At 37.3% G+C, this 26,061-nt stretch overlaps 1 protein-coding gene and 1 long non-coding RNA gene across 10 annotated transcripts in view; one reads left to right on the top strand and one right to left on the bottom strand.

The window, feature by feature from the left end:
* NKAIN2 (sodium/potassium transporting ATPase interacting 2) overlaps positions 1-26,061 on the top strand; it is a gene marked incomplete at its 3' end in the record, with an annotated part of 998,865 nt that overhangs the window by 775,287 nt on the left and 197,517 nt on the right. The window lies entirely within an intron of this gene.
* On the bottom strand, positions 1,466-16,158 carry LOC309666997. The gene is made up of 2 exons (XR_014267460.1): positions 7,320-16,158; positions 1,466-6,997 (listed from the first exon to the last, which is right to left on the bottom strand). It is a non-coding gene; the product is annotated as an uncharacterized lncRNA (long non-coding RNA).

Raw genomic sequence — 26,061 nt, 5'->3', positions numbered from 1 at the left:
ATTGATAGGGTTGCAAATATTTGTACTTTGAAAATAACCTTTAAGAAACTAATACTTATTGAATACAGTATTGAGTCAAAGAAGAGCCATTCCTCAAACCATATCCAAAAGTTAAGTCAAAATAGATTTTAGACCTAACTATAAAACCTAAAACTATATAACTGCTAGAAGACGTAGCAGAAAAGCTTCATGACTTTTGGTTAGGCAAGAATTTCTTAGAGAAGACAGCAAAAGTATAATCCATAAAAGAAAAACAGGATAAATTGAACTTCGTCAAAATTTAAACCTCCAAGCATGGGTAAGCAAATTAAAAGAGAAATATTTTCAGATTATATATTTGGTAAAGGACTTATAGCCAGACAATATCAAGAATTCTTAAAACTAAAAAATAAAAAAATAAATACCCAGTTAAAAAAATGAGCAACATATTTGATCACCCACTTGATCAAAGACATACATGTGGCAAATTATCATATGAAAGATGTCCAAAATTATTAATCATTAGAGAAATGCAAATTAAAAGTACAGTGAGCTACCACTACATACTTATTAAAATGGCTAAACTGTTTAAAATAAAGAAGAAAACCAACAATAACAAGTGCTGGCAAATATGCAAAGTGAGTGGAACTCTCTTACATTGCTGGTCAGACTGCAGATTGACACAGTCACTTTGGAATAGTTTGTCAGTGTCTAATAAAGTCCTATATATAGTTACCATATGAACTAGCAATCCTACTCCTAAATTTTGAGCTAAGTGAACTTATGATTACACAAAAACCCATATGTAGATATTGATAGCAGCTTTATTCATAATCATCAAAAACTGGAAAAAGCCAAATTTCTTTTAACTGGTTAATGGATAAGCTGTGATACTCCCATGCAATGGAATATTACTCAACAATAAAATGGGACAAACTACCACATGGATAACTCTCAAATGTACTATGCCAAGTGAAAGAAGCCACACTAACAAGGGTCCAATCCCCTTGATATGACTCCATTTATATAACATTCCGGAAAAGGCACAACTGCAGAGGCAGAGAACAGATCCGTGGTTTCCAGGGGCTAGCGTGGGAGGAGGAGCTGACTACCTAGGAGCACAGGGGAATTTGGGGGGGCGGGTGATGGAACTCTTCTATCTACTGACTTGTCAAAACCCACAGAATTACACTAAAAAAGGGCAAAGGGCACTGTGGTATATGTAAATTATGCAAAAATAATAATAACAGAACAAAAAAGTTTTTTATAAAGGAGGGAAAGAGGATAAGGCAGAGGGAAGATCTCAATCCCAATCCCTGTTTGATTACTGCTAAGGCTGATAGCAGAGAATGTAGTGTTCATCTGCGGGCACGTTACTGAGGTCACAGGCTGTGACCAACAAGAGCTGGCCTCATGGCCAGGGCCAGGCCATTGAGCCTAAGCTCACAGAACGGCTGACAACAGTCAGAACACTTGTTCCCTGCAGGTAGACCCCAAACAGAAGGGTGGGCAGAAGCTGAGCTGCAGGTGCCCTTGTCCTTTCCCAAACCTCTCATCAGGCAACTAGCTCTACCTCCATTGGAGGAATAGGGGGTAGGGAAGGAGCCTGGACTGCTTTAAGAAAAATCTCTCCTTGTAGAAAATAATAATGGAAAAGAAAACTTCTCTGCTCATATTGCCAAACAATTTTTTATGAAAAATTGAATTATATTGGAACCTAGCAAAGCGTAACTAGCAGGCCCTTAAAATGAGGATTTTTTTGCAGCAAGTGCCCAATCTTCCTAATAGCACTATCTCTAGAAACCTCCTTTTCCTGCAAGAAATCACTAAATGAGCATGCTCCCTTGCTTATATGTGGCCCAAGGAAATTACATAGGTTCCATTGCAATATCCCCTTGACTTGTCATTTAAGTCTCAGTGATTTCTCATAGGTACAAATTTTATAGCAGCCATGGATCATGTCTGCTTCATTATCAATGAATAGTGCCTAACACAGCATCATGGAGAGATAATTAATTAAAAATTACTTCTATTAAAGTGCTGGTGTATATTATAGCTGTAAGTATGAATTTTCTATAATTCAGTTTTCTTCACCCATCACATCTCTCTGCTCCCAAGAATTTGCTAAGATTCTTTACTAAGATTCTCATAATTGAAGAAAATCTTTTATTTAAAATATTCATAGACAATTAGAACATGGAAAAATTGACCATAAGAATTTAAAAATCTGAGGCCTGTATTAGCAATTGTTATAGTAATCCTCATACACGTATTCACTGAACATATTAATGTTTTCTTTGGAGTCACTATTTTTGAATTTTTGCCACCATTTTAAATGATATCAGGTTCTGAAGTGAACCTGTAGGACGGGTCAGCTCAATAAATGAAATTCACTTTCAATTACATATACTAATAATTGGGTGAGCTATGGTAAGTTATTTGGGACTTTGGGCCCATATATCCTTCTCAAGACAGGGAGTCCAGAGATACTCAGAGGTGCTACCAATTTGGGATTGTAATGGAGCTCTTGATTCTATTACATGCATCACAGACTTTCTAGTCTACCCCCAGCTGAAAGCTCCTTTAAAATAAGCCTCGGGGACCATAGAGAGATTGATCATTTATCTGAAAGAATGTTATTTCTGTGGTTTAGTCTGTTTGTGCAACCTCTGGAAAATATTTCCTATCTTGACTTATAATAAAAAGTATTGTTCACAATCGGGAGACTCTACTTCAGTGACCTATTTTGGGAGTTTTCTCATTATGGTAAATAACATATTATACTTCTTTAATGTCTCCTTATAATGATGCTATTATGTTCCTTATTCATCTGTATGTGGAATAGATATGTCTCTCTAGTATATAATCATTTAAAAGCGAAAAGCAAAAGATATACTCGTGAATCAGAGAAATATATATTTATGTAGTTAAATATAGCGTGCTAATCTTATAAATCAAAATGAAAGGAACAGAAATTGTCTGTGCAAAACTGCTTTAACAGAATATAGGTCGTTTTGCAGAGTGTTTTCTTTTCACTTGTTAAAGGAGAACACCAGGTTCTGAAGCACTAGGTTTTATTTAGCATAAGGCATTTTCAGCTGCTGCTGGAGAATTCAATAAGTGAATTTCCAGATAACTGAACTATAATTTTAATAATATTCAAAACTATTTAGTTAACCCCCTTTTCCCCTGTGGGAGATATTCTAATATTTACTAAATATTATAAGATCTTCCTAAGTAAAAAAATAAAAATAAAAAAAAAGAACTAAAAAGCTTTGAACACAATTTAAACTTTCCTTAATAATTTGGGGTCACTATTAATATCACATTTTCTCAATTGTAAGACTTGTTCATATGAGGAAGTACCATTGCTACAAAAACAAATCTTTCTAGAAAAATAAACTGGTATTAAATATACTCATCGACAAGGTATATACATGTCAAATTCAAAAGATTAAAACATGGGAGAAATTACATCTTCAATTGCAGAAACTGTATGAATTCTTAAAATGTTCCCCAAATGCAGCAAAATGCTCTTGCTTTTGGTCCTCCCCTCACTACTGGCCAGATTCTCAGTTGTCACTTCTTACCCGCGTTGCCTCCACTGTAAACGCCTGTCTATTCCCTTCGATTTTGCTGCTACCCTGAGCTGTTGGCTATGAGTTGAGAAACCCAAATCACAAACTAATCAAGAATTATGTGCTAAATTGTAGCAGTTTCTTCCCTGAGACTTTAAGGCCATACTTCAGGGCTGAAGTTTTGTGACAACTGCTTCTGTGCTCAGAGGTTTTGTGTCATGTCCAGTGTCAGGACTATGTTCCAATGAACTAGAATTGCCAGGAACTTGCACTTTGGATGGACAGCATATGAACTGCATTAGGAATTTTGAAATGCGTTTTATATAGACTACCTAACTCTGTACAATCCTGTCCTCTCATCACTTGAAAGAAAGATATGAAGTGCTAACACTATATACCTTCATTTCTGAACTGACTCTATCAGGAGACACACTGGTCTCTCAGGGCAACGATATGCGGAGAGGGAGGGATGCCATGTTCACCTTGCCGTCAGGGTCAGTGGCCTTGAGGCCCCCAGCATGGTGCCCCATATCTGTGGCAAACATTGTAGTCGTGTTTTCCAGGGGCTGTGAGAGAGTGAGAAATTAAGTCAGAGGGGAAATCCAAATCTTGGGTGACGCTCAAAGTCATGAAGACAGCATTGGCATGAGTTCATTATAGCAGGACTTGAGCCAGTAGCTTCATAGGTGGTTTGAGAAAGGAGGGAACAACTTCCATTACCCCAAGCAAAGGGGATAATAAAGCTGGCCAAGGTCTTTCAGCTCCAGAGAAGCAGGCCAGTGTTCCACTTGGGTGGCTAGGTGCCAGCTGGTAATTGGAGTGCCTGAAGGGCAACTCTGCAAAGTCCCAGTTTTTCTAACTGGATCAACAAGATAAGAGTAGAGAATATAATCACTCAAAGGTTGCATGATGTTTGGATTTCTCTCTTCTGTGAGAGAGACACCAGGTATATCAGCAACAAAGAACAATCCCAGCCACCGCCAATGAGGATGGGGGGGAGGGGTGTGTAGGACCCCGATTTGCTTTTTGTTAGGGATCTGGTAAGTCTGAACCTGAAGGTCATGGTCACTTGTACCCACTTCCCTTGGGAGAACTTGGGAAATTCTAGAGATGTCAATAAATGACAAGCACATGATTGGTTTCAAAGTTTATGATGTCACAAATTCGAATGTACCATCATTGTGAAGAAAACATGGATGTAGCCAAAGGTTTACTTATAAGTCAGTTGTTTATAATTCTAGACTCTCCTGGTCTGGGGCAAGAAACTCTTGAGGGAAGGAAGACAGAAATGCCCATAAAACATTTGGAAAAGAACTTATCTGACTTAGGTATGAAGGGTAGAGAAGAAAACTCTACAGAGCCTGAAATTGAATATGGAGAAGTCAAGAAGATGAAGGAATGAAGACCTGTGAGAGTCAAGCCCGCAAACCAGTATGTGCTTTTGAGGATGTTTCACAGCCTTGAGCCATTTTCACCCACACTCTGCCTTTTCTTCCACTGAGATTGGTTTCTCTGCTCCCTTCCCCTATTTATACTTGCCACTGCCTATTGCTCATACAATTTTCTGCATCTCTTCTGTTACCAAAGCAATTTGAAAGGGTTTTGTTGTTCCTGTTGTTTTTCATACTGTTGTGTTAAGGATATCAATAAAAATAGCAGAGAACTAGAGAGGTAATAAGTATTTTCTTCTTCTATCTCTTCCCCACTGTTATTGTATATTCCACAGTTATTTCACATATTCTGTGAATAAGGAACTCTGCCAAGCTCTGAGGGTAAAAAAAAAAAAAAAAAAAAAAAAAAGGAAAAGTGATTGCAGTGTCCTCTTAGAGCATATAGTCTGGAAGAGAGACATGTACAGAATGGCAACGAAATGCCTAGTTGTTACAATATCAAGTATATTTTAAGTACATCAGAAATCTAGATGAAAGAGCACTGGTCAAGGTCATGGTATCAGCAAACTGTTCACAGAAAAGAGAATTCTTAGCTGAAAACCAAATCAAAAACAAACAAACAAAAATGCCCCCATAACCATCACCAACACCGACAAAGAAACAAGAGTGGGTGTACCAAATGTCTTAGGTCAAGTTCCCTAGAAGTAGAATTTGGGACAAGGTTTTTATTTGTGGGATTTATTAAGGGAGTAGCTTCAAGGAAAATCTGTCACAGAGGGTATAAAGTAGGAGAGGGAAGGGTAAAGAGCTGAGCAATCATGTGGTCTTGGGGAAAGTCCTAACCACTTAAGGAATTACAGCTTAGAAATTTAGTGACCTGCCTAAGATCACATAGTTAATAAAAAGTAAAGCTAAGATTAGGGCTTGATGAATTTAAAAAAAAAAATACACTTTCCACTATACCAATCTTTCTTCTGCAGAGAACAGACCCAAAAGAGCCAAAACTTTATGCCTGCTCAACTTCAGTGAGGATGAAGAAAAGTCACGCTAATGAAAATGTCCTTGACATTGAACTTGAGCTAAATTTGGAGTCTGACAAAGGTTGACTCATTAGCCTTGAGGGCAAAACAAAACAAAAAAAATCGAACAACAACAAAAATACTTTAGGAATTAGCCATATTTCAGAATTTTAGATAATTGTTTTTAGATGATCATATTCTAATATACATAATATTTTCTTCACTGGTATCTGTTACATCAGGCAAATGTTTCAGTGAGGGTTTACATTAATACATGGATAGTGTCATTAGTGAAATGCAGGAATTGAGGAACCTCTGAACCCTGGAAATATACAAGTCACTATCTAAACCATAATAAGGTCATTTTGCATAATATTTTGCATAATTATTTTGATTCCTAACACTTAACTGTGGAAAGGGCATAAATTGACTATGAGGAAAGCTAAAGTTTGCCTGAGCTTTAAAGCTTGAGAAACCTCTGCTTTAGAGAATTTTAAAGAGATCTAGTTCACCGTCTCTCTTCACCCAGAGCTAAGTTGCAGAGGCAATGAAAATATTTATTCACCAGTATTTGGTCCCAAGCCATGCTAGCGATATGCTCACCTCACAATTCAATTCTCTTATCATGTAGTGTTTAAGCTTGCTCCTAGAGTTGCCACCTTGTAACTATGGATATTTAGGCACATTCCTCTGCTTTAGCTTTTTCTTACCTTTAAAATGAAAGCAGAATAATCCATGTCAAGTGCTTGGACAAATTCTGGGCATGTAGGAAGAACTCAACAATGCTAGGTATCATAATTACTTTGAACTGTAGGCTAGCTATTCCTCCACCAAAGTCTGAATAAAAGTCCCTCCAAAGAGCTCTACTTTCTCATATTCTATCAGCAAACCACTGTACTCTTCCCTTTGCTAACATCTTCCCATTGTTGCCCATTCTCCACATCCTGTTCTCTGTGCCTTCTGGAACTTCACTTTCATTGTAAACAAACTCTTCTAAACCTTTAATCTCTTCTCAAAAGAATTCTTCTGCCTCAATTTCTTTTTTTTTTTTTTTTAATTTTATTTATTTATTTATTTATTTATTTTTGGCTGTGCTGGGTCTTCGTTTCTGTGCGAGGGCTTTCTCCAGTTGCGGCAAGCGGGGGCCACTCTTCATCGCGGTGCGCGGGCCTCTCACTATCGCGGCCTCTCTTGCTGCGGAGCACAGGCTCCAGACGCGCAGGCTCAGTAATTGTGGCTCACGGGCCCAGTTGCTCCGCGGCACGTGGGATCCTCCCAGACCAGGGCCCGAACCCGTGTCCCCTGCATTAGCAGGCAGATTCTCAACCACTGCGCCACCAGGGAAGCCCTGCCTCAATTTCTTAATTGAAATTCAGCTTTACTCTGATGGCAATACTCTCTGTTCAGCCATCCAAAGGAGATGATGGGGTTTTTTGGTGCCTCACCTAGCAAAAGGCCACAAAGGTGAAGAAAGAATTAAGGGATTTTCAGTATTCTTCTTATTCATGACCTTGCTCTTTCACTCTCTTCCCTAAAAACTTTGTTTTCCCCAAGATTTATGTCACCTGGCTGTACTACTCTGCATGGATACTAATTGTTAACGTCTACTGATCTTTTCCTCAGTCTTACCAATTAGTTTGAGAAGGAGAAAGGAAGGAGTGAACCGTGCAGGCAAAAGGCAGAAACTTTCTTTCTATCACCTTTCAAAGGGCTGGAGTTCACAGTGTATGGACCTCTAGGGAAGCAGAAAAAGAGGCACTTCCTTCCAAAGTGAAAAAACTAGCAGAAAAATAAGATCAGTTCTTGTAGAATCTTCTAAGCTGAGAAATATGAACTTTATTCTAAAAGGTATAGGGAGCTACTCAAGAGTTTTGAACACTGGGGAGAAATAATCAGATTTGAATTTTAGATCACTGTGACTACATGGTGGAAGGTGTTCCAGAAACTCCTGCTACACTTGACTTACAGCTGTACTCAACTAGACTGTAGATAAAGGGAGAACTGGAAAGATATTATGGAATTAGATTAACTAGGACATGAGGAATGTTTAGGGTATTGGTGGGGGAGGTAGCCTGAAGTAACCTCCAGGTTTCTGTTTTGAGCAAATAGGTAAATATTAATGCTATTATATTTTGTCATAATTAGATTTCCTACTGTACAGGGTTATTATAAGGATTAAATGAGTTAGTACAGTTAAAGTGCCTTCAACCATTTCTGGCATGAACTCTTATTTTGCAGAGATACTGACTATACAGAGGAGGTTAATGTCATTGTGAGGGAGAAGAGGAGAGGTGAGCACACATGATTGATTGAGTTTTGGACTTGCTGAGTTAGAAGTGGGCCTCTTGTAGGGCAGCCAGTTGGATATACAGAACTCAACACTCAACACATTAGTGTGGAGCTATGGATTGAAGAGTCTTAAGTACAGTGGAAGTCATTAATTTAATCATTAAATCTACTTAAATGTAAATAGAGTGAAATGATGATTGAACCAAGAATAAGGCCCTGAGCAAATCAATGTTTAGGGAGGAGGCAGAGAGGGAGGAACCTAAGAAAGATGAAATGTGGTAGACTGAAGTTCAAAGGTTAACCACTGGCATTAAAAGAGTTCAAAGGAGGAAGCAATGTCAGCACTGTAAATTGTTGTGGAAATTTAGTTAGAATAAGAACTGAAGTGTGTATATTGAAGTAGGTCCAAAAGAGGATGCTGATCAGTATATCTAGGGATATTTCCATGGAGTAGCAAGATTTGATACCTGATTTAGGCATGTGAAGGTATGTGGAAAAGAGGAAATAAGAGAATGAAACTTCTTTTTCCAAATTTTGGTTGAGGAGGGAATCAAAGAGAGATGTTGTGGCTAGAGGGAAATGTGAGTTCTTTTTCTTTCTTTCTTTCTTTTTTTAACTAGAGAGACTTTAACTCTCCTACTTTTATTTTATTATTTTTCGTGGAAGAGCAAGAGAGAGGAGTGGGGGAGGCTGAGGATAGAGGAAAGGATGGAGAGTCAGAGAAAAGGAAGAGGAATTACCTTAGACAGGAAGAAGAGCACCTCCTCCCCTGGCCCAGGAGGGAAGGTGAAAAGATAAGCATAGGCAGTGATATAAACATTGTTGCTAAAGGATAAAATTGAGATACTCTTCTGATGGGCTCAGTGAAGTGAGGACCAGAGTCATCTACTGTGAGACAGGTGAAAAGTGTTGGAAGTTTGAAGAGAAATCTAAAAGTTTGAAATAAAAACAGAATAAAAGAAAAGCTTTCTAGGTTTATGTAAGAAGACTTTGAGGCCACCCTAAGGACCCAAATGAGAATAGAAATCATCAATTTCTGGTAGCTTCTTTTCACAAGGTCTGTTGTTTTCAGTATGAAGCTTTCTTTTTACTGCAGATGCCCCATGATTATCGCTCAGACTCCTTGCCTAAGTTCTGATCTCCATGCTTTTCCTCTTTACCTGAACATATCTTTGATCCTAGTCTTGTAAGTCAACCCTTCTTCAACACTGCTTCAGATCGGGACTTCTGATCTCTTGTCTGGGCATGTCCACAGCCCCTGCCTGCTCCCTTCCAGCTGTGCTAACATTATAGGACTTGACTTCTGATCCAGCTGACATTCTGACAACTGCAAGATAGCTCTTTCTTTAAGTTAGGCTCCCAGCCAAGCCCCCTTGAGGATCTGAGAGAACAACTATTTCATGAGCAGGTGATCACCAACCCTGGTTTTGTGAAACCCCAGGGTATTTCTAGATATCTCAGTGAACTTCTTGAAATTATTTTTTCCCAGCACAACGTTGAATTCACTTTAATATATACATTTAGGGAAAAGGGAAGGAAAAATAAAAACAAAACAAACATTAATAAGGAATTCAACTTCTAATAAAATTTAGTCTATTTTGTTAATAGGATGTTGTGTGTTACTTACTGACATCTTTCCCACCCAGATAAGTAGTGAGTAGTGCAGAGACTACAGCAGAGCTTTGAGAAAGACAATGTTACTGACTTCTCCAGAGCCAGTTTCACAGAAGGCTTATTTCTTAATGTACAACTGCCAGGGTTCCCAGCAGCTAGAGAGACCAAACTGATTTGGCAGCCTTGACCATCAGAGATTTAAAGCAGGGATGGGGGTGGGAAGTGGGGTGAGAGGGTTGGGGGGGTAGGGAGGAGAGTGTGAAGAGTTCTCCACATGGAAGGTTGCAGTATCCGTGAAAAGTGCCTCTCCTCTTACATGGCTTCCCAGAGGCTGGACTAGTTGTTCGCCTGGGGAAAGTGAATGGGACCCTAACAGAATTATTGAGCATGTTTATTTGCCTGCAAGAGAGAAAGATTGATGCCTTGGTCTTCCAGTTGATGTCTGCTTAGCCTGGGCTTTGATGACTTGCCCCATTTACTATCTCAACATGGGGAGGAACGTTGGTAAGGTAGGTAGAGGGCATCAAATATTTCCCCCTAGAGTTCCCAGTGCCCGAAGTGTATATGAGGTGAATATTGCCAAGTTTTCCCAGACTCGGGTCCTAGATTGTGGATGAGATTAGGAATTGTAGATTTACAGGGTGAAGAGAAAGACATACACCTTTCTGTGTGAGAGGAATGCTGTGTGAGAACTCCAAGTGGTGGTTGGATGCTGGTTGCGGCTGAAGGTCGGAAGAGACAACCTATGCTTAGGAAAGTTGCCTGAGACTGAGCCCCCTAGCAGCAGAGTGTATTGAGGTCTCTACCCACACATAACAAGTCCATATACAATAAACAAGATCAGCAGAGCAGACCAACAGAAGGCATGGCAAATTTGCTATCTTCAATGATATGAAGAGTGGGTATTTTTTTTTCCTCCTATTTGTATTAGTCAGGGTTCTCCAGAGAAACAGAACCAATAAAATGTATGTATGTAAAGAGATTTATTATAAAGAATTGGCCCACACAAATATGGAGACTGAGAAGTCCAGACCCTGAGTCCAAAGTCATGCACTGTATAATGATAAAAGGATCAATACAAGAAGCAGATATTACTCTCATCAACATATATGAACCTAATATAGGAGCACTAAAATACATAAAACAAATACTAACATACACAAAGGGAGAAATTGATGGGAATACCATAATAGTAGATTTTAACACCCCACTTACATCAACAGACAGATCTTCTGGACAGAAAATCAATCAGGCAACAGAGATCCTAAATGATACCATAGAACAGTTAGACTTAATTGATATTTTCAGGACATTACATCCAAAAAAACCCAGAATACACATTCTTTACAAGCTTACATGGAATATTCTCTAGGATTGACCACATACTAGGGCACAAAATGAGCCTCAACAGATTTAAGAATATAGAAATTATTTCAAGCATCTTTTCTGATCACAGTGACATGAAACTAGAAATCAACCACAGAAAAAGAAATGAGAAAAAAGCAATCAATACATGGAGACTAAACAGCATGCTACTAAAAAACCAATGGGTCAATGATAAAATCAAGAGGAAATTTTAAAATACCTTCAGACAAATGACAATGAAAACACCACCATACAAAATCTATTGTATGCAGCAAAAGCAGTTCTTAGAGGGAAGTTCACAGCACTACAGGCCTTCCTCAGAAAAACAAGAAAAATCTCAAACAACCTAACCTACCACCTAAAAGAATCAGAAAAAAAGAACAAACAAAATCTAAAGTCAGCAGAAGGAAGGAAAAAATAAAGATCAGAAAGGAAATAAATAAAATAGAGATTAAAAAAACAATAGAAAAAATCAATAAAACCAAGAGCTTGTTCTTTGAAAGGATAAACAAAATTGAAAACCTCTGGCCAGGCTCACCAGGAAGAAAATAGAACCCAAATAAACAAAATAAGAAATGAAAAAGGAGAAATAACAACTGATACCACAGAAATACAAAAAACCATGAGAATACTATGAACAATTACATGCCAACAAATTTGCCAACCTAGAAGAAATGGACAAGTTTCTAGAAATATACAGCTCACTAAAACTGAATCAAGAAGAAACAGATAATTTGAACACAGACCAATCACTAGAAGTGAAATAGAATCTGTACCAAAAAGAAACTCCCTATGAACAAAAGTCCAGGACCATATGGCTTCACAGGTGAATTCTACCAAACATATAAAGAAGAACTTATACTGATCCTTCTCAAATTCTTCCAAAAGACTGAAGAGGAGGGAAAACTCCCAAAGACATTCTATGAAGCCACCCTCACACTGAGACCAAAACCAGGCAAAAGATACTACTAAAAAAAAAAATTACAGGCCCATATCTTTGAAGAATATAGATGTAAAAATTCTCAACAAAATATTAGCAAACCAAATCCAACAACACATAAAAAGAGATCACACACCATGACCAAGTGGGATTCATCCCAAGTTCACAAGGATGGTTCAACATACACAAAATCAATATGATACACCATATCAACAAAAGACAAAAAACATGTGATCATCTCAATAGATGCAGAAAAAGCATTTGATAAAATTCAACATCCATCCATTATAAAACTCTTACCAATGTGGGTATAGAGGGAAGATTTTGCAACATAATAAAAGCTATTTCTCACAAACCCACAGCCACTATAATACTCAACAGTAAAAAGCTGAAAGCATTCCTATTAAAATCTGGAACAAGACAAGGATGCCCACTCTCACCACTTCTATTCAACATATTATTGGAAAGTCCTAGCCACAGTAATCAGAGAAGAAAAAGAAATGAAAGGTACCCAAATTGGAAGGGAAGAGGTAAATTGTCATTACATGCAGATGACATGATACTATATATATAATAGAAAACCCTAAAGACTCCACACAAAAACTACTAGGACTGATAAAGAAATTCAGCACGGTAGTAGGATACAAGATTAACATACAGAAATCAGTTGCATTTCTTTACACTAACAACGAAATATCAGGAAAGGAATATAAAAAAATAATAATAATAATAACTTTTAAAATCACACCAAAAAAAAAAAAAAATACTTGAGAATAAACCTGACCAAGGAAGTGAAAGACTTATATGCTGAGAACTATAAAACATTAATAAAGGAAACTGAAGATGATTCAAAAAATGGAAAGATATTCCATGCTCTTGTATTGGAAGAATTAATATCATTCAAATGGCCATACTGCCCAAAGCAATCTACAGATTTAATGTGATCCCTATCAAATTACCTGTGACATTTTTCACTGAACTAGGACAAATAATGCTAAAATTTATATGGAACCATAAAAGACCCAGAATTGCCAAAGCAATCCTAAGGAAAAAGAACAAAGCAGGAGGCATAACCCTCCCAGACTTCAGACAATGCTACAAAGCTACAGTAATCAAAACGGCGTGGTACTGGCACAAAAACAGACATATGGATCAATGGGACAGAATAGAGAGCCCAGAAATAAACCCACACACCTACAGTCAATTAATCTTCAACAAAGGAGGCAAGAATATACAATGGGAAAAAGACAATCTCTTCAGCAAGGGGTGTTGGGAAAGTTGGACAGCCACATGTAATTCAATGAAGTTAGAACACACCCTCACAACATACACAAAAACTCAAAATGCTTTAAAGACTTAAACATATGATATGACACCATAAAACTCCTAGAAGAGAACATAGGCAAAACATTCTCTGACATAAATCGTACCAAATTTTCTTGGGTCAGTCTTCCAAGGTAGTAGAAATAAAGGCAAAAATAAACAAATGGGACCTAATTAAACCTAAAAGCTTTTGCACAGCAAAGGAAACCATAAGCAAAATGAAAAGACAACCCACGGAATGGGAGAAAATATATGGAAATGATGCAACCGACAAGCGCTTTATTTGCAAAATATACAAACAGCTCATGAAACTCAACAAAAAACCAAACAGCCCAATTGAAAACTGGGCAGAAGAACTAAATAGATATTTCTCCAAAGACAACATACGGATGGCCAACAGGTGCATGACAAGATGCTCAACATCGCTAATTATCAGAGAGATGCAAATCAAACCTACAATGGGGTACTACCTCACACCAGTCAGAATGGCCATCATTAAGAAGTCTACAAATAATGTGCTGGAGAGTCTGTGGAGAAAAGGGAACCCTCCTATACTCTTGGTGGGAAATGTAAGTTGGTGCAGCCACTATGGAAAACAGTATGGAGGTTCCTCAAAAAACTAACAACAGAGCTGCCCTGTGATCCTGCAATCCTACTCCTGGGCATACATCCATACAAAACTATAATTCAAAAAATACATGCACCCCAATGTTCATAGCAGCACTATTCACAATAGCCAAGGCATGGAAACAGCCTAAACGTCCTTCAACAGAAGAATGGATAAAGAAGATGTGGTACATATATACAATGGAATACGACTCAGCCATTAAAAAGAAGGAAATAATGCCATTGCAGCAACATGGATGGAACTAGAGATTATCATACTAAGTGAAGTAAGTCAGAAAGAGAAAGACAAATACCGTATGATATCACTTATATGTGGAATCTAAAAGATGACACAATTGAACTTTTATGAAAGAGAAACAGACTAATAGATATATAGAACAGACTTGTGGTTGCCAAGGGGGAGGGGGTGTGGTAGTCCAAAGGCAGGAGTAGACCAATGACCCATGTTGAAGACAGTTCAGCAGAGAGAGGAAATTCTCCATTACTGGGTTTTTTGGTTCTATTCAGGCTCTCAACAGATTGAATGAGACCCACCTCCATTGAGGAGGGCAACGTGCTTGCCCCCGCCTAGTGACTCAAATGTTAATTTCATCCAGAATCACTCTTACAGATATACCCAGAAATAATGTTTAACCAAATAACAGGACACACTGTGGCCCAGTTAAGTTGACACATAAAATTAACCATCACACCATCCCAATTCCAGAAGTTTAAAAATGAAAAGAATTTGTCTTCATAATTAGTAAAATTCTTTTAATGGCTGACAGTGACTGAAAACCTATTTAATCAGACCAAAATGTTAAAGGATCTGTGCAATATTTGGAACATACCCAATTATTTATGGTTTACCTGAAACTGAAATTTAAATGAGCATCCTCTACTGTATCTGGCAACCCTACTACCATCATGTATATCAGAATGAATGATAATTTGAGTTAGGAAATTAGATATCTTTTGATAGCCTATATATATGTATAGGATATATATGTATCCTGTGTTGTGGTGGAAGTGCATTGGGGATAGCAACAATTAATGCTTGTTGTTAATGAGTTAACATTTGAAAAGGAAGTTGTAAGATTATCGAATTCTCCACTTTAGACCGACCCCCAGAATTCTAAGGACTTTTGATATCCAGACTTCCAGTTCAGAGTGAAATAACAGAAGTGAAATTCTGGCTTCCTCCAACCCTGAACAAATGGTTTGAACTCATAAAATCATAACGTTTTAAAGCTATAAGTGATATTAGGAACCATTATTTGATTAAAACTACTCTTGTGCTTTTAAATGAAAAATTGCTGGTTTTAAAGAAGAAAAGTTATTCAGATGATCTTTCAGTTCTGCCGCCTGACATTCGATAAAGCAGAACGTCTAAGTCTTCCTATCAAACAGCTATAACCATGCTGTCAAGTACGACTTTTAAAACCTGTCAAACAGACATTAGTTCCCCTTCTTAAAACATCTAACTTTGAAGCTGTCTAACTTGTCCTGAGAAAATGAAAAGCATAAGTTCATTTTATGAAAAATTACCTAGATAGAGGGACTTCTTCCTTAAAAAGTACTTCTGAGAAACTAGAGTTAAAACCATTTTAATTATTACATTTCTAGGAAAATCTAGTTGTGAATCTTGCTGATTGGAACGACTCTATGTTTATTAGGTATATCTTACTAAATAATTGAATGGTTAATATAATTATCATCTTTTTTTGTAAGGAATCAAGAGCATAACACTTCTTTGGTTTTATCACGATCCATAAAATTGTCAGCTCTCCATCACTTCATGAATTAATAAATGTCTTAGGATGGTGGATACTTCTTGAGTTAGGGCTAAAAATAAGAAAAGGCAGAGTAGTTGAAATGTCATCTTTATAAAAGCTGCTCTTTGCTCTTCTTCGAATGTCATTAAATGGCTAAGAAATAGTCCACAATGCCTCAAGTAGCTTTCTTTTGCAGCCAAAATGGAGCCCAGCTGTGAATGGCAGAGCACATCTACCTCTCCTGTTCTTTCAGCTCTGCATGACCAACGGTGATGATAAGTGACATCCTTGGGGTATGAAGAAATAGAACACAAGGCTCTGGAATACATGAGGCATGCTCTGTGTGTATCAGAGGCTCCGTTTAAATCAAAGTGGAGCAGAGCATCAAATAGCCTGTTACGGGGTCTGGCAGCATGGCTTCTCAAATCTATGCTGGTTAAGTTTTCCAGAGCTCCCAAATGGATTTCATTATCTTGGGGAATATATGTGAAAGCAGAAGGATTGAGCCACTGTTTGAGTGAGCACCATGTTACAACGAGTAAAAGAGAGTGTTAACATTCAGTTCAGCAAACCAAGCAGCTGTGATGCAACTGCACAGCATCACTGCAGTAATGGGTATTGTTTATAGGAGGATGTAGTAAACGACTGCTTATGGACGCCCACAGATTAGTAAACAGTTAGAGGTTAGCATCCAGCTAAATTCTAAATGCCATCCATGTATGTAGCTTTTTCAAGTAGAAACAACTCTATTTCAAGGCAACCCATAAGAGCATCTGAAGTCAGTGGCATACTTATATGCTCTTATAATATAAAAGCAGTCAACCTTATGGAACCTAAATTTTATTTTTACAAAGGAAATTTATCTTTGAATCATGATTTATCTTGTATTAAAACGTTTTCTGCGACAGCGAGCTGCCCCAGAACCCCACTAAAAATATTTATTTTCAGGAATCCATGTTTACAATTCTTGTTTTATTTTCTCATTTTTATGTTTAGTTCTTTAAAAGAAGATAATTTACTTTGAAATTATTTCAGTATTTGAGGAATCCATGGGTAGCAGCAAATAGAATTCAAAGAATTAAATTTGTCTAGCGTATATTTGAATTTTTACAATTGCAGAATATTTTGATTAACTTGTCACAGAAAATATTCCATGTAACCCCCCTGAAGATAATAATTCAGTTACACTTTTCTGCAAAACAATCATTTTCATGGGTAGAAGAGTAAGAGATATTCTCTCAATTTTGACTAGAAATATTTCTGTCAATAAATAACAGTGCCCTACACTTCATAGGCCTTCTCTGTATTTTTCTTAAATGAATCAGTGAAGAAGAACCATCAGACAAAATGATGATCTAAATAACATCTCCCAAGTGGCATTACTACTGGTATATGAATCATACATTGAAAGAACTGACCTCCTGCTACAGATGGTATTTTTTGAGTCCCCATTGAGTTCTGTATTGAAAGTCCAAATCATTATCATATGGGTAGGGAGGATAATACATAATACGGTACTCAGTTTACAAAAGAGGAAAGAGAAGAACTTTAAGTCACTTTGATCAATTCGAGCTCTATGCATCATGCTCTGTCAATGCACACTCCATGTGGCAGCCCCAGATGAATGCTAATCCTTCCATTTTAAAAAGGTTACATGGCATGTTAGCTTCATGACTTCCATTAAAGCCAAAGGGAGTTATACCATTACCATACTTTGGAAAGAATGCTCTCTAATGCTATTGATTTTGATCTTTTGAACTCAAGCTCTGATGCCTGTGTCCATTGACAAGTACCCTGCCTAGTTCTTACAGGATTCTGCACTACTGAAGTGCTGGATTAGCAAGTATGTCCCTTTTTCAAATTAATCAGCTTGTCTACCTGAGACAAATGTTTTTATCTCAATACTCTTAGAAATGCCACATTTCAAGCTTATTTTCCGTAGTTAGAGTATACAGTTCAGAACTGCCAACCATGGGTTTTGCGGAAGTGAATGGAAGGCTCAGTTCAGGAAGAGGGAAGCCATTGTGACATGGTCAGATTTGTACTGTAGGAAGTGCAGTATGTCTGAACAGTAGCTATCTGATTAGGAAATGTGTGTGGCAGGGCAAGACAGAAAGCAGAGGTACCAGTTGGAAGGCTGCTGAAGATATCCAGGCTGCAGATAATGGCAGTGGACTAGGGTATAGGTAATAGAGACATAGGGAAAATGAAGGAATTCCAGTGATGCTTACATTGTAGAATTGACATGGTTCAGGCTTGTAAAGCAACTGGGTGAAAAGGGGAGTGTCATTAACCGTAAGATAATGAGGATTGGTGGGCTATATAGCAAACTGGAGGACCCAACCAGTGGAGACAGCAGCAACTCAGGTTCAGCCATTTACTCCCAAGCAGGAGTTTAGAACCAGTGCTGTCATTCCTTCCAATTAAAAAAAAACAAAAGCTGTATATTTAAATATTGATGTGAATCTTCCAATTTTTAGGTATTAGGACCATTGTGTAGGCATCACGGAAATTTTCTGGAAGCTAAATCTGCCCATGTGCTGCCATTTGGCAGCCATCCTCTACCTTTGTCCCTAGCACATGATTGGGACTCAATAAATCAGAATGTACATTGGCTGGATGAATGAATAAATGAATGAATGGAATACAGTGGCTCTAAGGTTTTATGTGGTCTCAGGTGTTTGTAATTTTTTTTAAAGATTTTTTTTGATGTGGACCATTTTTAAAGTCTTTATTGAATCTGTTACAATATTGCTTCTGTTTTATGTTTTGGTTTTTTGGCCGCAAGGCATGTGGGATCTCAGCTCCCCGACCAGGGATCAAACCCACACCCCCTGCATCGGAAGGTGAAGTCCCAACCACTGGACCGCCAGGGAAGTCCCAACTGGTGTTTGTAATTTTAAAACTGAGCTTATATTAGTACATGTTTCATGCTAACTGCATTCGAGGAAAAATTCCTGTTTGACAGGATGAAGGTTAAATAGTCTTAAAGGTTTCTTCACATAAAAATTATGTTTGTATTTTATATTTACCATCTTTTTATTCTGGTTTGCTGATGCAATTTTCTATTTGTAACAGGTGTAAATGACGAATACTGAACAGCTGCTACCAGGATTCTCTTAGAAATAACTTTTTAGATAATACATAAACCACTTTTAGGAAAACTTTCAGGATTGAAATAAAAGGAGAAAGAAACGAAAAGGCTAAGGAAGAGGCCAGAAACTAAGATAGTGAGGGAATTTTTAAAATTTTACTTTCTTCAGAATTAAACTCAGGCATTGTTGATATACATTTCTTTTTATAATATATATCTCTGAGGATAAAAATGTTCCAAATACTTCTTTACCTGCATCACCCATATTCTAGTATCTAGAACTTTCATTGTCCACAATCTCCATGAAACCAAGCCCCTTTGCCTCCCCTCTACCTCTGCAATGTCCTCATCACGACATATGTGTTTACTGCTAATGATATCTGATCTATAATCAGTACACTCTGCTCAATATTACATAACAAACTAAATGGGAGAAGAATTTGAAAAAGAATAGATACATGTATATGTATAACTGAATCACTTTGCTGTACACCTGAAACTAACACAACACTGTTAATCACCTATACTCCAATATAGAATAAAAAGTTAAAAAAAATAATAAAATCAAATCAGTACACCTAAAAAGAATCTTCAGCTACTGACATACATCATTAAAGGGTCTCATCTAGTGACAAAAATACTGAATGAACAAGAACAGCATGAAGATTAGACAGGCTTATGCTTTGCAACCAGAATTTATAGAGCACTACTTTATTCGTACTACTTTATTTCACCTTTGTAATTTATTCATCACAACAAACCTGTTGCGAGATTTAAGCCCCATTTTACAGAAGGAGGAAAGGACAGTCACAAAGATTAAATGACTCCAAACCTACAAAAGCCACATAGCTTTTATTCCACAAGACCTAATAACTCCATGTATCCTGACATTTTCCCTTCCCTGCTACAAAAATGATTCTGAATGGTAATGTGTCAAGTCTTCTTCAAAGCAAAATGGTGCTCTTATTGAAATACATAGTGTGTGTGTGTGTGTATATATATATATATATATATATATATATATATATATATATATATATATATATATACACTTATTACTGCCATCATGTGAAATGATTTTGTTGATAGTCAATTTTGATATTAATTTTCCTTAAGTTTCTTCATCTACATTTTCATTACATACATTTTGGTTAAAAATAGTTAATTCTCTTCAGAGAAATAAATCAAGAATTACTTGTTCTAACTGACTCATGTATATAAATTAAGAAATTACTTCATCCATTTAACTCATTCTGTGTCTGTATGTCAGCTCAAAATGGTTAAGTTTATAAAATTATAGAATATTTGATTAACAGGTGCATCAAAATTTGCTATTCCTCATTGAGTTATTCTACAAATCAGGGTTCTCATAGTTTCAGTTCCCTCTTCCTATTTATTATATTTATATAGGGTGACCATATAATTTATTGCCCAGACTGGTGCACTTTGAGAGTGAAAGGGACAAGAAAATGAGACAACAGGGCTAAATAGACTGAGATGTGTGATGACCCTAGAATGAAGTCACATCAGACCAAATGAATATAATTGTTTCCCTTTACCTAAACTCAACAGGATCAATCCAAGATGGTTCTCAGCATTGCTGGTCTCAGGAAATAAAGTGTCACAAAACTTTAATTTCACTGAGGCTTAGTCACCTTCTCAAAACAGTCTCAGCTATTTGGGTATTTTTGTCATTGGAGGACAGCAATGTCACAGTATAGGTCTGAGATACAGAGTGTATAAAACACATTTTTCTTTGAGGATCAAGATGATAGCTTTCTCCCAAGGTCTAGACCAGAGCAAAGTCATAAGCAGTATTTCTTGTACTTCTTCTCATAGCTGAGGACCAGTAGATGATTTCTAGATGCCACCCCAGACCCACTGAATTAGAAACTCTAGGAAAAGCCCTTAGAGCCGGAAATCTTAACCAAATCCATACGTGATTCACAGTCACACTACATGTTGAGAATCACTGATTTATATTAAATACAAATACTAAAATTATGTGATGTAATCCCTAACTTCTATCTTCTTAGCCCTTTCCTTGGCTTACTTGAAATCTTAACAAGTGTCAAAACTCTCCACCAATTTGCATTTTATTCATAAATTTGGGTTGAATTAAAGGATGTTCAGGCTTTCTAAAATCTTTCTTTCCCAGTCGCTCTGTCTCTCCCACTCCATCTTTTCAGTCCTCCTCCTATTTCTTTTCTTGTCTTCTTTCTCTTTTAATAAGAAATAAATGGATCATCACGAGATTTTTCTCTCCATGCCTGATAATTTTTCCTCATTATCTCTACCAGAAAAAGATAAGTGTTTTTAATAAATATTAATACAAATATAAAATGGAAAAGTGACAATACATACTCCTTTCCCCAACTAAAAGGTATTCTCCTAAGCATTTTTATCTATTTGAATTGAAAAATGAAATCCACTCTCCTGGTTACTTTATTCATTTGCATGTAATGCTGTAGGAAATCTGTCGGTTACAGATTTCAGGGCTCTAGTCTCAGTGGCCTTTCCACCTGGCTTTGACAGTATTCCTTACAACAAAGCATCATAAGACTTGAGGGCAAGATCTCTGCTGATTCATCGTTGTATCCTGAATAGCTCCTAGCAGAATGTCTTGTACAGGGAAGACACCCATTAATATTTGTCAAATGAATGAACAGACGAAAAGCAAAACCTGGACTTTTTCTTAACTTGTCACACTGGGCTCAGGAGTGAATCCGACACATAAAGAAACCCTTTCATGGTGTAAGTGACAATAATAACCCCTGCCCTGTGTGGCTTTGTAACAATATTTTTAACAACGAAGTTCAATCTTATAAGTGTTATGACTTAGATAATAAAAGAGAATGTTTTGTAGAAAGAAATAATTTGAAATATTGCCAGGAAACTTATGGACTGGTTGTTGTTTTTATTCCCTGAGTCTCTGAGATGTTGGGTGGTATATACTTAGGGAGCTTTGAGAGGTATGATTAACAAGTGTTTATTGAGTCCTTACTGTTTGCAAGGTACTATTTGAAAACGGCATTAGCCAATTTAAAAGAGATAAAGTACATGACATTTCCTTCCTCTGTAGAATGCAACCTTGATGGAAGGCAGGATTCAAAGCACAGTTAGAGAACTATATAAGACTGTGTACCACAAAATGCTAAACTGAATGTAATTAAGCACATTTTCCCTTAATGATTCCAACTACAAGGAGTTAGAGGGGGAAAGACTGATGTTGGCTGCAAATATAACAAAGCATGCCAAAATTAATTGAAGATAGAATACACAGAATTTTGGGACTTCCCTGGTGGCGCAGTGGTTAAGAATCTGCCTGCCAATGCAGGGGACATGGGTTTGAGCCCAGGTCTGGGAAGATCCCACATGCTGTGGAGCAACTAAGCCTGTGCGCCACAACTGCTGAGCCTGTGCTCTAGAGCCCATGCTACACAACAAGAGAAGCTCACGCGCTGCAACGAAGAGTAGCCGCCGCTCACCGCAACTAGAGAAAGCCCGCGCGCAGCAATGAAGACGCAATGCAGCCAAAAATAAATAAATTAAAAAAAATAAAAAAAGAATACATAGAATTTCACAGTGTAAATTTCACCCAGAATTTCATAGAATATCATAGGGGTATTTCCCCAAAAGATTTTTTTAGCTCAAATTTTCCTATATAAAATCATGAGCAAATGTGATCCTAAATCATAATCTTTCCTTGTATGTTACTTTGAAAAACAGTCTATTTTATGAATTTAGGACAGGCTACCACAGCTACCTAAAAACAAACAAAACAACTTTGTGTTATACAATATGATTTCCTTTAAAAATGTGTTTGCTGACAATATTTGTACTGAATCCCTTTAGTTTAAAGATATAAACAGAACAGGACACAGTCTTTTTAGTGGAGTTGCGATGGCAGGAAGTGCCAGGCAAACTGTGACTTGAACGGTTTTGTTTCTGTGAAGTCCTCCTATTGTCCACATCTTTTCCCGAGATGAACTCTGTGGGGATACACAAGCTCTTGAAAGATAAGAGTTTGGACTTTAGGAAAGAAATTTTAAAAGTAAAAATCTCAGGTTAGGTTGGTACTCTTTTTTTTTTTTTTTTTTTTAATCATTTAGGTTTTATACAGATTTGAAATTTCCATTTGGCCTCTATTTTAAATCCTCCCGAAGTGGTAGTACGTCTCCTCACCTCCTACAACTCTATACTCATAAATATTGTATTTCTTGGAAACACCTTGATCTCAGAGCAAAGAAAAGCAGATAGCATCCCAGGGCTGACTTCTCCCAGAAGACTCCTGCTTTTTTTTTTTTTTTTTTTTTTTTAAATTTCTTGCCAACCTCGTTTTCTGTCCAAAGGAGAGTTACTTTTTAGAGGGGAAAGAGCAGAAGCAAAAGACTGAATAAGTTCAAAATCACATCTCTACCTGCTTTTTTGCATTTAGTTAGTAATATCTCAGTGCTATAGTCTTCAACAATGTAGATATTTTAAAATATAACTATTAAAAGACTTTTGCATTGAAGTATTAAACTGCTTCATTTATCAACAGCCACTTTAATTGTGCACGTATTAGAGATATCTAAAAAGAAGAGAACTTTGCATTGAGGAAAAAAATTAAAATTTACAATTTCTAGCATTTAATGTAAGCGATAAATGCATCATCATAATAATAGAAATAATGTAGTCTAAAAAATACTTTAAAAGTAAAATAGACGGAATGAAGAAAAGTGGAGAAGTAAAAGGAAAGAAAACTTACGATAGTTTTATCTTCATGAAGTTAAGTCAGTAATGGGAATAGTAAGTCAGTAATAGTAACAGTAAATAGTAATAGTGATAACGAATCGAATCAGTGAACTTGTCGTGTGTCATTCTGGTCACATCACCAGCCCCATTCTTTCTCCTTCCAAAGAAAGGATTTAGAATCCATACTTTCTGAACTGCATTTCATGAAAGGACCCCAGTTAAATTGGTTAACAATTGAATAGGACAACAGGTGACTCACATAAATGGGGAATTAACTATCATCTCCTGTGCTACTAAGCGGATGGCACCATCAGGTCATCCATCCATGTGAGTAAGGAGGAATTGTCAGCAACGGAAAAAAGTGAAATCATGGAGGGGAAAGTTTGGAGTTTGTTGGGCTTAGAGTTGTTTCTGAAAAAAACAAATGAAATGGGCTAGAGAGAGAGAGAGAGAAATGAACTTGGAATACTATAAAAACCTACTGTCACTTATAATTTATATTAGTTTTACAACAATTCACTGTCTCTATAAAGACATAGGCTCTCATGCTCATTTTAAATGCTGATGAAGTATTTTACTATATATCTATGATCTTCAACTTAATTACTGCCCCACTGGATTGCAAAACTTAAACTTTGTTATGCACACATGCATCCACGTGTGTGTGTATGAATAAATAGATGTATATATGTGTGTGTGTGTGTGTATATATATAAAGATAGATAGATGTATAGACATAGATGTCTTTCTCACAAGCTTAAGCTAAAGAGGGAACTGACCGTGACAACATTTATGTGTTCATTACCAAATGAGTCAGACTTTTTGTCTTGACCATGGTCTCTTGTCAGTGTTGTCTGTTTTTCTTCTACCATTAGTCTAAAAGCTCTCTGAGGGTAAAGACTGCAGACTGCATTTTACTCAGGTTGATCACCCCCTACCCTCAGCGCTTAACCTATTACTGGCGCAAATCAGGCACTCAGTAAATGTTTCATGAATTAAACTAAACTGTCTTCTTTATCTTCCCCTTCAACAAGATGGAGGTAACAAACGGTAATATATTGAGGGGAGGGAGGTACAACCATCTGAAGTAGCAGAAGCAACAGAAGACAGTCATTCAAATATCTTCTAGAGCTAAGCAGGCAACCTGGTCGTGAAAGGAGACAGTGATTAGAGTGGAGAGTGTGTCCTCTCTAAAGGGGACCGTGGCCAGCTCCAACTGATTTCCTACAGAACCCAACACTGCCAAAGCTTCTAAGTTTTCCAAAGAAGCTAACCATTCCATTGTTTATGTATAAACTTCTGATTTTTAAATGTTGGCAAATGACTTGAAGTATTTTTTAAAACACTGCACCTGACAAACAAAAGAGTTCTGTGGCTTACCTGCCACCCTGGGGCTGACCGTTTCTGACCTCACTTAGGGAAATGAGAAAAGCTGACCGAGAGGGTCAAGATGGTCATTAGGCAGCACTGCTGGCCACAGGCAGATGCTCATAGACTAGAATTCTTCACCTTGCTGTCACTTGGCTACAGGATGATGGTGTTTACGACATTTGAGCAAGGAAATACATATGTCCATGAAGATTTGTCAGTCTGTGTGTATTCTCGTAATGGCCGAAAATCAGCTGTCTCTTATTTGTAGTTGTGGTTTGGTTGCAGAAACTCTGGGTTGGGGAGTATTTGTGGTTTAAGAGCTTGGAAACCTCAATGTAAGTGAACACAGGAATTGTTCAGGAAGGAGACTTACCGGTGAGGCAGGAAACCAGGATGCCACCTCTCACTGCACTTGTCTGGAATGCAAACAATGCTCCTCGTTACCTGCCCAATATTTCCTCTCAATTTCAATGATTTGACGAAGAAAAATAAATACTGTTTCCCTCAGCTCCAAGAGAAGGCAAAAATCCTCTTATGGCTATATTTAGAGGGGAAAAAAGAAAAAAAGAAAAGAAAGACAGCCAAAATAATCATTAAAGAGCTTGAGGCTAAAGTCAGTTTTACTTTATTCTTTCATCATTCACCCTAGAATGGTTTTATAGGATGTTTTGAAAGAATCTGAGATGAAGAGAAATCATATAGAATCTCCAACTGTTAGAAATTGTTTAACAGAATATTTCTAAGACATTCAGTGGCTGGCCCTTAGAGGTCATGATATAAGGATACTTTAAAAAGACATCTGGGGGACTTGCCTGGTGGTCCAGTGGTTAAGACTGTGCACTCTCAATGCAGGCGGCAGGGGTTTGATCCCTGGCTGGGGAACTAAGATCCCACATGCCACATGGCATGGCCAAATAAAAATAAAAATAAAATAAATCTGGGAAACTGGGCATAGGGGGATAGGAGGAAGTGAAGATGAT

Source organism: Balaenoptera physalus, assembly GCF_965194825.1.
Source record: "Balaenoptera physalus genome assembly, chromosome: 9".
In the NCBI taxonomy this organism is placed as follows: Eukaryota; Metazoa; Chordata; class Mammalia; order Artiodactyla; family Balaenopteridae; genus Balaenoptera; species Balaenoptera physalus.
Note: the sequence above shows the minus strand (reverse complement) of the source record. Positions and strands in the feature narration are given on the sequence as shown.